Source organism: Salvelinus alpinus, chromosome 33 (genome assembly GCF_045679555.1).
Source record: "Salvelinus alpinus chromosome 33, SLU_Salpinus.1, whole genome shotgun sequence".
NCBI lineage: Eukaryota > Metazoa > Chordata > Actinopteri > Salmoniformes > Salmonidae > Salvelinus > Salvelinus alpinus.
This window is the reverse complement of record NC_092118.1, coordinates 6,947,987-6,961,123: the sequence shown is the minus strand read 5'-3', so window position 1 is coordinate 6,961,123 and position 13,137 is coordinate 6,947,987. Positions and strand designations below refer to the sequence as shown.

Sequence of the window (13,137 nt, the reverse complement as noted above, 5' to 3'; positions counted from 1 at the left end):
AATAAAACACCCAAAATGTAATGAAAATCATCAAAATGTATTTTGTGTGTTCAAATGCCCTGTGTGGACACAGGACAATCAGATTAAATGAACTACATTTTTCAAAGAGAAAACTTCCGTCCAATTCGACCGGAACACAGCAGGAGGGTTAAATGTATTTAGTCCTACCTCATGCCAACAACCTGAAGGGATGGGACATCACCACATAACACACCCTGTAACTCTTCTGATGTCAAGTCTCACACACCCAAATACCTCTCTGCTATGGACAAAGATCCTCTGCTATGGACAAAGACCCTCTGCTATGGACAAAGACCCTCTGCTATGGACAAAGATCCTACCTCGTGGACTTGTCCAGTGATTCAAGATGCGTTCTGTTTCTCTGATCCTACTCTCCCCTTTTCATGCTATTTAACTAGGTTTTGAGGCTTTGAATATTTGTTTTAAACAATAGCTGTAGACTAACAGTGAAATTATTACTTACCGCCCTTCCCGAAAATGCTGAAAGAAAAATGTACTAAAATAAAATAACAAGAGGAATAAATACACAATGAGTAACGATAACTTGGCTATATACACGGGGTACCAGTACCAGTACTGGCTTATTGTAGAGTTCTAGTGGTTATTTGTAAATAGGTACTCTGCCAAGGTGAGTAATAGAAATAAAAGATACAATCAGTTCAAAAACGTTAATATGTTAATAAGGGGGGCATCAAAATGTTTATTCAACAATAATGTTACATATAAATACATTGAAAAGCAATTTATAATTGACATTTTTATATCTGGAATAACAGTTTAATTGCCATTCCATAGATGGCACTGTCCCCCAGGCTGCTCCCCGTCAGGGGTCTGAGGATCTTGAAAACAAAATAGGCTCTTGAAACGCATCTGTGCGTTGGTAGATGTGCTGTACATTGTTGTAAACAATTATTACAACTACTATATACTGTTATCACTGTTATTGACTGTTATAAACAAGCATTACATTATAAATGTGTGGACCTGTAAAGGATGGCGATTGCACCGCAAGGGTTGTGGGTTCGATTCCCAGGGCCCCCCGTACGTAAAATGCATGCAGAAATGACTGTCGCTTTGGATAAAAGCGTTTGCTAAATAGTATGTATTATTATTACATCGTTAAAACAACAGACCTACAGTGTGAAGGTATTTTGACTTTTCTAATGAATATTTGTGTGGAAGTTTACATCAATTGGAAAGACAGCACATGTGTCTGTTTAATTATTACTTGATTCAAAAGTTGTGGACAGAAATGTGGGTAGAAATAAATAAGGGAAGGGTGTAGTCAGTATTAACCAGTGATCTACTATAACACAGGGTATAATGTAAAGTTAAAATGAAATAATAACATGCACATCTTGTTCTTTTTTAATTCAGGTTTTATTAAGTCAGGGTAACTTGGTTATCATGGCTATGTGTAACAGCATTGAGATCCCCTCTGGAACCAGAACTGACTTCAGATTTACTGATCCGATAGACCCATAACTACTGTGTACACACACACACACACACACACACACACACACACACACACACACACACAAATGTATGTGGACATACCTTCAAATTAGTGGATTTGGACATTTCTGGCACATCCTTTGCTGACAGGTTTATAAAATCGAGCACACAGCCATACCAATCTCCATAGACAAACATTGGCAGTAGAATGGCCTTATTGAAGAGCTCAGTGACTTTTAACGTGGCACGTCATAGGATGCCACCTTTCCACGAAGTCAGTTAATCAAATTTCTGCCATGCTAGAGCTGCCCTGGTCAACTGTAAATGCTGTTATTGTGAAGTGGAAACTTCTAGGAGAAATAAAGGCTCAGCCGCGAAGTGCTAGGCCACACAAGCTCACAGAACGGGACCGCCGAGTGCTGAAGCACATAAAAATCCTCTGTCCTCGGTTGCAACACTCACTACTGAGTTCCAAACTGCCTCTGGACACAACGTCAGCACAATAACTGTTCGACGGGAGCTTCATGAAATGGGTTTCCATGGCCGAGCAGCTGCAGATAAGCCTAAGATCACCATGCGCAGTGCGAAGCGTCGGCGAGTGGTGTAAAGCTCGCCACTATTGGACTTCTCTGGAGTAATGAATCACGTTTCACCATCTGGCAGTCCGATGGACAAATCTGGGTTTGGCGGATGCCAGGAGAACGCTACCTGTCCCAATGCATAGTGTCAACTGTAAAGTTTGGTGGAGGAGGAATAATGGTCTGGGGCTGTTTTTCATGGTTTGGGCTAGGCCCCTTAGTTCCAGTGAAGGGAAATCTTTATGCTACAGCATACAATGACATTCGAGACGATTCTGTGCATGCACAAAGCGAGGTCTATACAGAAATTACAAAAGTTTGTTGAGATCGGTGGAAGAACTTGACTGGCCTGCACAGAGTCCTGACCTCAACCCCATCGAAAAAAATTTAAAAGTCAAGGGTTCTGAATACTTTCCGAAGCACTGTATAGAGACACACATCCATACTATTATGACAACAGTATTGGAAAGGGGGATACCTAGTCAGTTGTACAGCTGAATGAATTCTGCTGAAATGTGTCTTCCGCATTTAACCGAACCCCTCTAAATCAGAGAGGTGCGGGGGGCTGCCATAATCGGCATCCACGTCTTCGGCGCGCGGAATGCATTCAGTGTATTAACTGCCTTGCTCAGGGGCAGAACAAGAGATTTTTCCTTGTCAGCTCGGGGATTCTATCCAGCAACCTTTTGGTTACTGGCCCAACGCTCTAACCACTAGGCTACCTGCCACCCCAATGACAATGTCTGTCGTGGAACTATTATTTTCAATGTTCAAAATCAGAAAAAGAAAGGGCTCTTCTACTGAAAAATTATGAAAAATACAGAAACAAATTAAAATGTAAACACCTTCCCCACTCAATGATGAGCTCTGTACTCCAGTCTTCAGGACTGTCCAATAGTGTAGGGAAAGAATATGAATAAAGAAAAATGTTCCATCATTCTTGCCAATGCAGATTAGTCGAACAAGTCAGAGTTTTTAATGTTGTAATACTGTAGCAACTTTTTGACAGAAGGTTGTAGGAACGGGGCTTTAGAGGAGAGACATGGTAGTGAAACCTCTCAGCCTTCCTGTTCAAAGTCCTCCATGAACTTCCTGACCTTGAACAAGTCCTCCATGTTGACAGTGGGTCTCGTGGAGGATAGTGAGCACAGCAGGTCAGACTGGAGGGCAGAGGGACACACCGAGAGGACGAACAAAATCATGAGCATGGTTCAGCAATTACACAAATCTGAGAGTCAGTTTTCAATGCCTGGACGTGTATGTTGAAACAGCATGTTCCAGTATGTTTGTGAGCAGTGAATGTGAATGTCAGTGAACATAGTGAGTGTGTCTGTGTTGTGAATGTATGTTTCTCACCATGCAGATAATGGGCATCAGCAGCTTGTCACTAGACACATCCATACAGGTCAATTCTATGGCAGCCGGGTCCCCAGGCGAGCATGGGGTTGGTCATCCATCATTAATTGACTGCTGGCACGGGACGGCCCTCGCACCTAGAGTACCATCACAAACAACAAACTATCTGAAATCTCCTCAATAGTAGAGAAAGCGATACACCTTTAGTATGGTTTACAAGAGTCGACTGCAATAGAGTTCCTATATCATGTGTATAAATTACTTTTTGGAATTGTGTGGTTGACTGCACTTTCCTGACAGGCTGCATGAGGGCATTTCATAGGATGATGCTAATGTCGGCCCCAGAGTAGCCATCTGTCTTTTTGGCGAGCTTACGCAGGTCTGCGTCACTCAGGCTGTGGGTCATGTTTCCCAGGTGCATCTGGAACAGAGATCGAGAGAGAGAGACACATAGCCAATAATATAGCATTTGAAATGTCTATATTGTTTTAAAAATGTTGTGAGTGTAATGTTTACTGTTAATTTTTAATTGTTTATTTCTCTTTTGTTTCTTGTCTATTTCACTTTCTTTGGCAATGTAAACATCTGTTTCCCATGCCAATAAAGCCCTTTGAATTAAATTGAGTTGAGAGAGAGAGAGTGACAGAGAGAGAGAAATAGAGAAAGACTACCTGGCCCACCACTCCACCCTGGACTTGAACAGCCTTTATGACCAGGTCCACCTCTACAAGGCAGCAATCCCAACTTTTGCCAGGACCATGACGGACGTCACCCTCAACCGTAGCCCCAGGAACTCACACAGGAACAACAGAGCAACGGACACCCTGCCCAGACCAGTGAGACACCCTCCCAGACTTGCAAGACCCCCTCGTGAAGGACCTGCACCGAGATGGCCCACACCAAGAGGCCCTACACCTAGACCACAGCAATAACCAGCCACACCCCAACCAGCTAAGACCACCCCAAGAAAACCCTGGCCACACTCTATATAGGCCCCCCCATATCAGACATATGCCCCTTTTGCCTACCCCATGCCCCCACTCCTGTGGCAAGGACCTCAACATGACAGCAGGACATATGCCCAGGCCGTGAGCAGAGCAACAGGCCTAACCCCCACTATTACACCCCCCCAAGCCCCATCCCCCAACTTAAGAGGTATGTATCAGATGCTCAACATGCTCTGTTCACAGCTACTGTGATGGTCCGGGCCTAAACCACACAAAAACAACACTAGACACTATGGAACACAAAGCTTTTACTATCTCATCCTGGAATATACAAGGTCTGAAGTCATCTGCCTTTGGCCTAAAGAGCAGGAACCCAGACTTCATCAAAGAAATTACAAGAAACATGGTATAAAGGAAACGGACACACTGGTTGCCCTCTAGGTTACAGAGAGCTGGTAGTCCCATCCACCAAACTACCAGGTGTGATACAGGGAAGAGACTCAGGGGGTATGCTCATTTGGTATAGAGCAGACCAAACCCACTCCATTAAATTAGTTAAAACAGGAACATTTTACATCTGGCTAGAAATTAATAAGGAAATAATCTCAACAGAGAAAAATGCCCTCGTGTGCTACCTACTATATCCCCCCAGTAGAATCCCCATCCTTTAACGATGACAGCTTCTCAATCCTAGAGGGGGAGATCAACATTTTTCAGGCCCCAGGACCTGTACTAGTCTGTGGCGACCTGAATGCCAGAACTGGACAAGAACCTGACACCCTCAGCACACAGGGGGGACATACACCTACCTGTAGGTGACAGCATTCCTTCCCCCATATGCCCCCCTAGACACAACTATGACAACATAACCAACAAAAACGGGTCACAACTCCTGCAGCTCTGTCGGACGCTGGGTATGTACATAGTCAATGGTAGGCTTCGAGGGGACTCCTCTGGTAGGTACACCTATAGTTCATCTCTTGGCAGTAGTACTGTCAACTACTTTATCACTGACCTCAACCCAGAGTCTCTTAGAGCATTCACAGTCAGTCCACTGAAACCCCTATCAGATCACAGCAAAATCACACTCTACTTGAACAGAGCTTTGCTCAATCAAGAGGCATCAAAGCCAAAGGAACTGAATAATATTAAGAAATGCTATAGATGGAAGGAAGGTAGTGTGGAAATCTACCAAAAAACAATTAGGCAGCAACAAATTCAATCCCTTCTAGACATTTTCCTGGACAAAATGTAATAGTGAAAGTGTAAACTTGGCAGTAGAAAACCTAAACAGTATATTTGACCTTTCAGCTTCCCTATCAAATCTAAAAATTCAAGCAGACAGCCTAAGAAAATTAACAACAATGACAAATGGTTTGATGAAGAATGCAAAAATCTAAGAAAGAAACTGAGAAACTTATCCAACCAAAAACATAGAGACCCAGAAAACCTGAGCCTACGCCGTCACCATGGTGAATCACTAAACCAATACAGAAATACACTATGGAAAAAGAAGGAACAGCACGTCAGAAATCAGCTCAATGAAACTGAAGAATCCATAGAATCTAACCACTTCTGGGAAAATTGAAAAACTCTAAACAAACAACAACATGAAGAGTTATCTATCCAAAGCGGAGATGTATTGATAAACCACTTCTCCAATCTTTTTTGCTCTATAACAAAGAACAAACAGCAAAAACATATACATTATCAAATACAAATTTTAGAATCCACTATTAAAGACTACCAGAACCCACTGGATTCTCCAATTACATTGAATGAACTACAGCACAAAATACAACACCTCCAACCCAAAAACGCCTGTGGGGTTGATGTTATCCTCAATGAAATGGTAAAATATACAGACCACAAATTCCAATTGGCTAAACTTAAACTCTTTAAAATCATCCTCAGCTCTGGCATATTCCCCAATATTGAGCCAAGGACTGGTTACCCCAATCCACAAAGCGGAGACAAATTTGACCCCAATAACTACCGTGGGATATGCGTCTCCAGAAACCTTGGGAAAATCCTCTGCATTATCATTAACAGCAGACTCGTACATTTCCTCAGCGAAAACAATGCACTGAGCAAATGTGAAATGGGCTTTTTACCAATTACCATACGACAGACCTCTTATTCATAATTGACAAACTGTAACGGCTGTCGCTCTCCTCATCCTCAGATGAGGTGAGGAGAGAAGGATCTTCGGACCAAAATGCGGAGTCAGGGAAATATGCCATCTTTATTTTTAATACGAAAACTGATGACACGAAAACAAACACTTACAAATTTACAAAATAACAAGAAAACGACGTAGAACGGAACCTGAACATAAACTCACATGACAAACGTAAACTCACGAACAGGAACGTTACATCGAAACACACGAACAGCCAAACAGTCCCGATAGTGAATAACATCGACAACGACGAAAGACATCACAGGAGACAATCACCCACAAACAAACAGTGAGAATGCCCTACCTAAATATGACTCTTGATTAGAGGAAAACGCAAACCACCTGCCTCTAATCAAGAGCCATACCAGGCAAACCAAAACCAACATAGAAACGAATAACATAGACTGCCCACCCAAAACACATGCCCTGACCATAAACACATAAAAACAACATAAAACAGGTCAGGACTGTTACAGTACCCCCCCCTCAAGATGCGCACGCCGGGCGCACAAGCACAAAGTCCAGGGGAGGGTCCGGGTGGGCAGTTGACCACGGTGGTGGTTCCGGCTCAGGACGCTGTCCCCATACCACCATAGTCACTCCCCTCTTCTGTCTACCCCTTCTATTGACCACCCTAACACTAACTTCCCCTAAATAAACAGCTAGCACCGGGACAAGGGGCAGCACCGGGACAAGGGGTAGCACCGGGACAAGGGGCAGCACCAGAACAAGGGGCAGCACCAGGATAAGGACCAGCACCGGAATAAGGGGCAGCACCGGGACAAGGGGCAGCACCGGGACAAGGGGCAACACCGGGACAAGGGGCAGATCCCGGCTGAAGGACTCTGGCAGGTCCTGTTTGGACGGCTCTGGCAGGTCCATGCAGGCTGACGGCTCTCGACGCTCATGGCAGACTGACGGCTCTCTACGCTCATGGCAGGCTGACGGCTCTCGACGCTCATGGCAGGCTGACGGCTCTCGACGCTCATGGCAGGCTGACGGCTCTCGACGCTCATGGCAGGCTGACGGCTCTCGACGCTCATGGCAGGCTGACGGCTCTCGACGCTCATGGCGCTCTGACGGCTCTGGCTGCTCATGGCTCTCTAACGGCTCTGGCTGCTCATGGCTCACTGACGGCTCTGGCTGCTCATGGCTCACTGACGGCTCTGGCTGCTCATGGCTCACTGACGGCTCTGGCTGCTCATGGCTCTCTGACGGCTCTGGCTGCTCATGGCTCGCTGGCGGCTCTGGCAGATCCTGTCTGATTGGCGGCTCTGGCAGATCCTGTCTGGTTGGCGGCTCTGGCAGATCCTGTCTGGTTGGCGGCTCTGGCAGATCCTGTCTGGTTGGCGGCTCTGGCAGATCCTGTCTGGTTGGCGGCTCTGGCAGATCCTGTCTGGTTGGCGGCTCTGGCAGATCCTGTCTGGTTGGCGGCTCTGGCAGATCCTGTCTGGCGGGCGGCTCTAGCGGCTCCTGTCTGGCTGACGGCTCTAGCGGCTCCTGTCTGGCGGATGGCTCTGTAGGCTCATGGCAGACGGGCGGCTTTGCAGGCTCATGGCAGACGGGCGGCTTTGCAGGCTCCTGGCAGACGGATGGCTCAGATGGCGCTGGGGAGACGGATGGCTCAGATGGCGCTGGGGAGACGGATGGCTCAGATGGCGCTGGGGAGACGGATGGCTCAGATGGCGCTGGGGAGACGGATGGCTCAGATGGCGCTGGGGAGACGGATGGCTCAGATGGCGCTGGGGAGACTGATGGCTCTGGCCGGATACGGCGCACTGTAGACCTGGTGCGTGGTGCCGGAACTGGAGGCACCGGGCTAATGATAAGCACCTTCCTACTAGTGCGTGGAGCAGGGACAGGGCACACTGAACTCTCAAAGCGTACTCTATACCTGGTGCGTGGTACCGGCACTGGTGGCACCTGGCTGAGGGCACGCACCTCAGGACTAGTACGGGGAGAAGTGACAGTGTGTACAGGACTTAGGAGACGCACAGGTGGCTTAGTGCGTGGGGCCGGAACTGGAGGCACTGAACTGGATACACGCACTATAGGGAGAGTGCGTGGAGGAGGAACAGGGCTCTGGAAATGCACTGGTAGCCTAGTGCGTAATGTAGGCACTGTAGGTACTAGGCTGGGGCGGGGAGGTGGCGCCGGAAATACCGGACCGTGCAGGCGTACTGGCTCTCTTGAGCATTGAGCTTGCCCAACCTTACCTGGTTGAATACTCCCGGTTGCCCGACCAGTGCGGGGAGGTGGAATAACCCGCACCGGGCTATGTAGGCGAACCGGGGAAACCATGCGTAAGGCAGGTGCCATGTATGCCGGCCCGAGGAGACGCACTGGAGACCAGACGCGTTGAGCCGGCCTCATGACACCTGGCTCAATACTCAATCTAGCCCTACCAGTGCGGGGAGGTGGAATAACCCGCACTGGGCTATGCACTCGTACAGGAGACACCGTGCGCTCTACTGCGTAACACGGCGCCTGCCCGTACTCCCGCTCTCCACGGTAAGCCTGGGAAGTGGGCGCAGGTCTCCTACCTGCCCTTGGCCCACTACCCTTTAGCCCCCCCCCAAGAAATTTTTTGGAGTTACTCACGGGCTTTTCGGGCTTCCGTGCAAGACGTGTCCCCTCATAATTCCGGTTTCGAGCTTGATTCTCCGGCTTCCATCCACGTCTCCTAGCTGCCTCCTTAAACCACCGCTCCTGGGCTGTGGCTGCCTCACTCTTCTCACGAGAGCAGCGATATTCTCCAGTTTGCGCCCAGGGTCCTCTACCAGACAGGATCTCCTCCCAAGTCCAGAAATCCTTGTTGCTCCGTCGAGCATTCCCATACCGCTTGGTCACATTTTGATGGTGGGTGATTCTGTAACGGCTGTCGCTCTCCTCATCCTCAGATGAGGTGAGGAGAGAAGGATCTTCGGACCAAAATGCGGAGTCAGGGAAATATGCCATCTTTATTTTTAATACGAAAACTGATGACACGAAAACAAACACTTACAAATTTACAAAATAACAAGAAAACGACGTAGAACGGAACCTGAACATAAACTCACATGACAAACGTAAACTCACGAACAGGAACGTTACATCGAAACACACGAACAGCCAAACAGTCCCGATAGTGAATAACATCGACAACGACGAAAGACATCACAGGAGACAATCACCCACAAACAAACAGTGAGAATGCCCTACCTAAATATGACTCTTGATTAGAGGAAAACGCAAACCACCTGCCTCTAATCAAGAGCCATACCAGGCAAACCAAAACCAACATAGAAACGAATAACATAGACTGCCCACCCAAAACACATGCCCTGACCATAAACACATAAAAACAACATAAAACAGGTCAGGACTGTTACACAAACAAACAAACCAAAACAAAGGCAACGTCTTCTCATGCTTTGTTGTTTAAAAAAAAGCTTTCGACTCAATTTGGCATGAGGGCCTACTATACAAATTGATGGAAAGTGGTGTTTGGGGAAAAATATACGAAAGAAAAGCCATGTACACAAACAACAAGTGTGCGGTTAAAATTGGCAAAAAACAGACACATTTCTTTCCACAGGGCCGGGGGGTGAGACAGGGATGCAGGTTAAGCCAAACCCTCTCCAACATATATATCAACGAATTGGCGAGGACGCTAGAATGGTCTGCAGCACCAGGCCTCACCCTACTAGAATCTGAAGTCAAATGTCTACTGTTTGCTGATGATCTGGTGCTTTTCTCCCCAACCAAGGAGGGCCTACAGCAGCACCTAGATCTTCTGCACAGATTCTGCCAGACCTGGGCCCTGACAGTAAATCGCAGTAAGACAAAAGTAATGGTATTCCAAAAAAGGTCCAGTTGCCAGGACCACAAATACGAATTCAATCTAGACACCGTTGCCATAGAGCACACAAAAACTATACATACCTCGGCCTAAACATCAGCGCCACAGGTAACTTCCACAAAGATGTGAACGATCTGAGAGACAAGGCAAGAAGGGCCTTCTATGCCATCAAAAGGAACGTAAAATTTGACATACCAATTAGGATCTGGCAAAAAATACTTGAATCAGTTATAGAACCCATTGCGATCTGGGGTCCGCTCACCAACCAAGAATTCACAAAATGGGACAAACACCAAATTGAGATTCTGCATGCGAAATTCAGCAAAAATATCCTCTGTGTACACCGTAAAACACCAAATAATGCATGCAGAGCAGAATTAGGCTGATACCCACTAATTATCAAAATCTAGAAAAGAGCTGTTAAATTCTACAACCACCTAAAAGGAAGCGATTCCCAAAACATCCATGACAAAGCCATCTCCTACAGAGAAATTAACCTGGAGAAGAGCCCCCTAAGCAAGCTGGTCCTGGGGCTCTATTCACAAACACAAACAGACCCCACAGAGCCCCAGGACAGCAACACAATTAGACCCCAAAAATATAATTACTTGACACATTGGAAAGAATTTACAAAAAAACAGCAAACAAGAATGCTATTTGGCCCTTAACAGAGACTACACAATGACAGAATACCTGACCACCGTGACTGACCCAAAATTAAGGAAATCTTTGACCCCGAAGGCAGACCGAAGGCAGACCTGGCTCTCAAGAGAAGACATGCTATGTGCACATGGCCCACAAAATGAGGTGGAAACTGAGCTGCAATTCCTAACCTCCTGCCAAATGTATAACCATATTAGAGACACATATTTCCCTGAGATTACACAGACCCACAAAGAATTTGAAAACAAATACACTTTTGATGAACTCCCATATCTATTGGGTGAAATACAACAGTGTGCCATCACAGCAGGAAGATTTGTGACCTGTTGCCACAAAAAGGGCAACCAGTGAAGAACAAACACCATTGTAAATACAACCTATATTTATGTTTTTTTATTTTCCCTTTTGCACTTAAACAATTTTCACATCATTACAACACTGTATGTAGACATAATATGACAATTGAAAGGTCTTTATTCTTTTGGAAGTGTAATGTTTACTGTTATTTTTTGATTGTTTATTTCACTTTTGTTTATTATCTAGTTCACTTGCTTTGGCAATGTAAACATATGTTTCCCATGCCAATAAAGGCTGTTAAATTGAAAGTTGAAATTGAAAGACAGAGAGAGTGAGACATTGAGAGAGAGAGAAAGAAAGAGAGAGAGAGAGAGCACGCTAGAGGGAGAAATACATCGAGAGAGATACAGATATTTATCTGTTTATTTACTTTACCTTTCATACTTCAACTACTTGCACATGGTTACAACACTGTGCATAGCCAATAATACAATACCTGAAATATCTATCATCTTTTAACACTTTTGTGAGTGTAATGTTTACTGTGATTTTTTATAGTTTTTTTCCCTTGTTTAATTTTCTTTTGTTTCTTGTCTATTTCACTTTCTTTGGCAATGTAAACATTGTTTCCCATGCCAATAAAGCCCTTTGAATTAAATTGAATTGAAAGTAAGCCCCAGTGCTCCGACTGACTCTGACAGTTGAACTTGACTATATGTTAAGATGGCGCCGAAGACGATGGCTGACGTTTTACATGCCCGTAACCAATTGTGCTATTCAGTTGTTTGTAACTTATTTTGTAACTTATTTAGTACATAATGTTTCTGCTACCGTCTCTTATGGCCGAAAATAACTTCTGGACATCGGAACTGGGATTACTCACCACAAACTGGAAGAAGCATTTACCTTTAACGAGTCTGACGAGAAAGATATACTGCTCTCCCGGGAACAGGCCCAGATCCCCGTCATTTCCATGAAGAAAAGACGGAGGAAAAGAGGATGCAAAGCAGGCTGCCTTTTGAGAATCCGTAGGCGAGCGAGTAAACTCCTGTAAGGGCTGTTGTCCTCCTCTTCCTCAGATGAGGAGAGGAGAGAAGGATCAGTGGACCAATACGCAGCATTAGGGAAATATGCCATCTCTTTATTTGACACGACGGCACACGAAAACAAAACACTTACAAAATTACAAAACGACGTAGACGAAAACCTGAACATGAACTTACATAACTAAAACGTAAAACTCACGGACAGGAACAGACTACATCAAAACGAACGAACAACCAAACAGTCCCGTATGGTACATACATCGACTACACAGGAGACAATCACCCACAAACAAACAGTGAGAACACCCTACCTAAATATGACTCTTAATTAGAGGAAAACGCAAAACACCTGCCTCTAATTAAGAGCCATACCAGGCAACCAAAACCAACATAGAAACAGAAAACATAGACTGCCCACCCAAAACTCACGCCCTGACCATATACACATACAAAAACAACATAAAACAGGTCAGGAACGTTACAGAACCCCCCCCTCAAGGTGCGAACGCCGGGCGCACCAGCACAAAGTCCAGGGGAGGGTCTGGGTGGGCAGTTGACCACGGTGGTGGCTCAGGCTCTGGACGCTGTCCCCACACCACCATAGTCACTCCCCGCTTCTGTCTTCCCCTCCCAATGACCACCCTCAAACTAACATCCCCTAAATGAACAGCCAACACCGGGATAAGGGGCAGCACCGGGACAAGGGGCAGCACCGGGACAAGGGGCAGCACCGGGACAAGGGGCAGCA

The 13,137-nt window shown here is 45.9% G+C and overlaps 1 pseudogene; it reads right to left on the bottom strand.

The window, feature by feature from the left end:
- Nucleotides 1-3,008: 3,008 nt before the first annotated feature.
- On the bottom strand, nucleotides 3,009-12,312 carry LOC139562847 (vacuolar protein sorting-associated protein 4B-like; annotated as a pseudogene).
- Nucleotides 12,313-13,137: the final 825 nt, after the last annotated feature.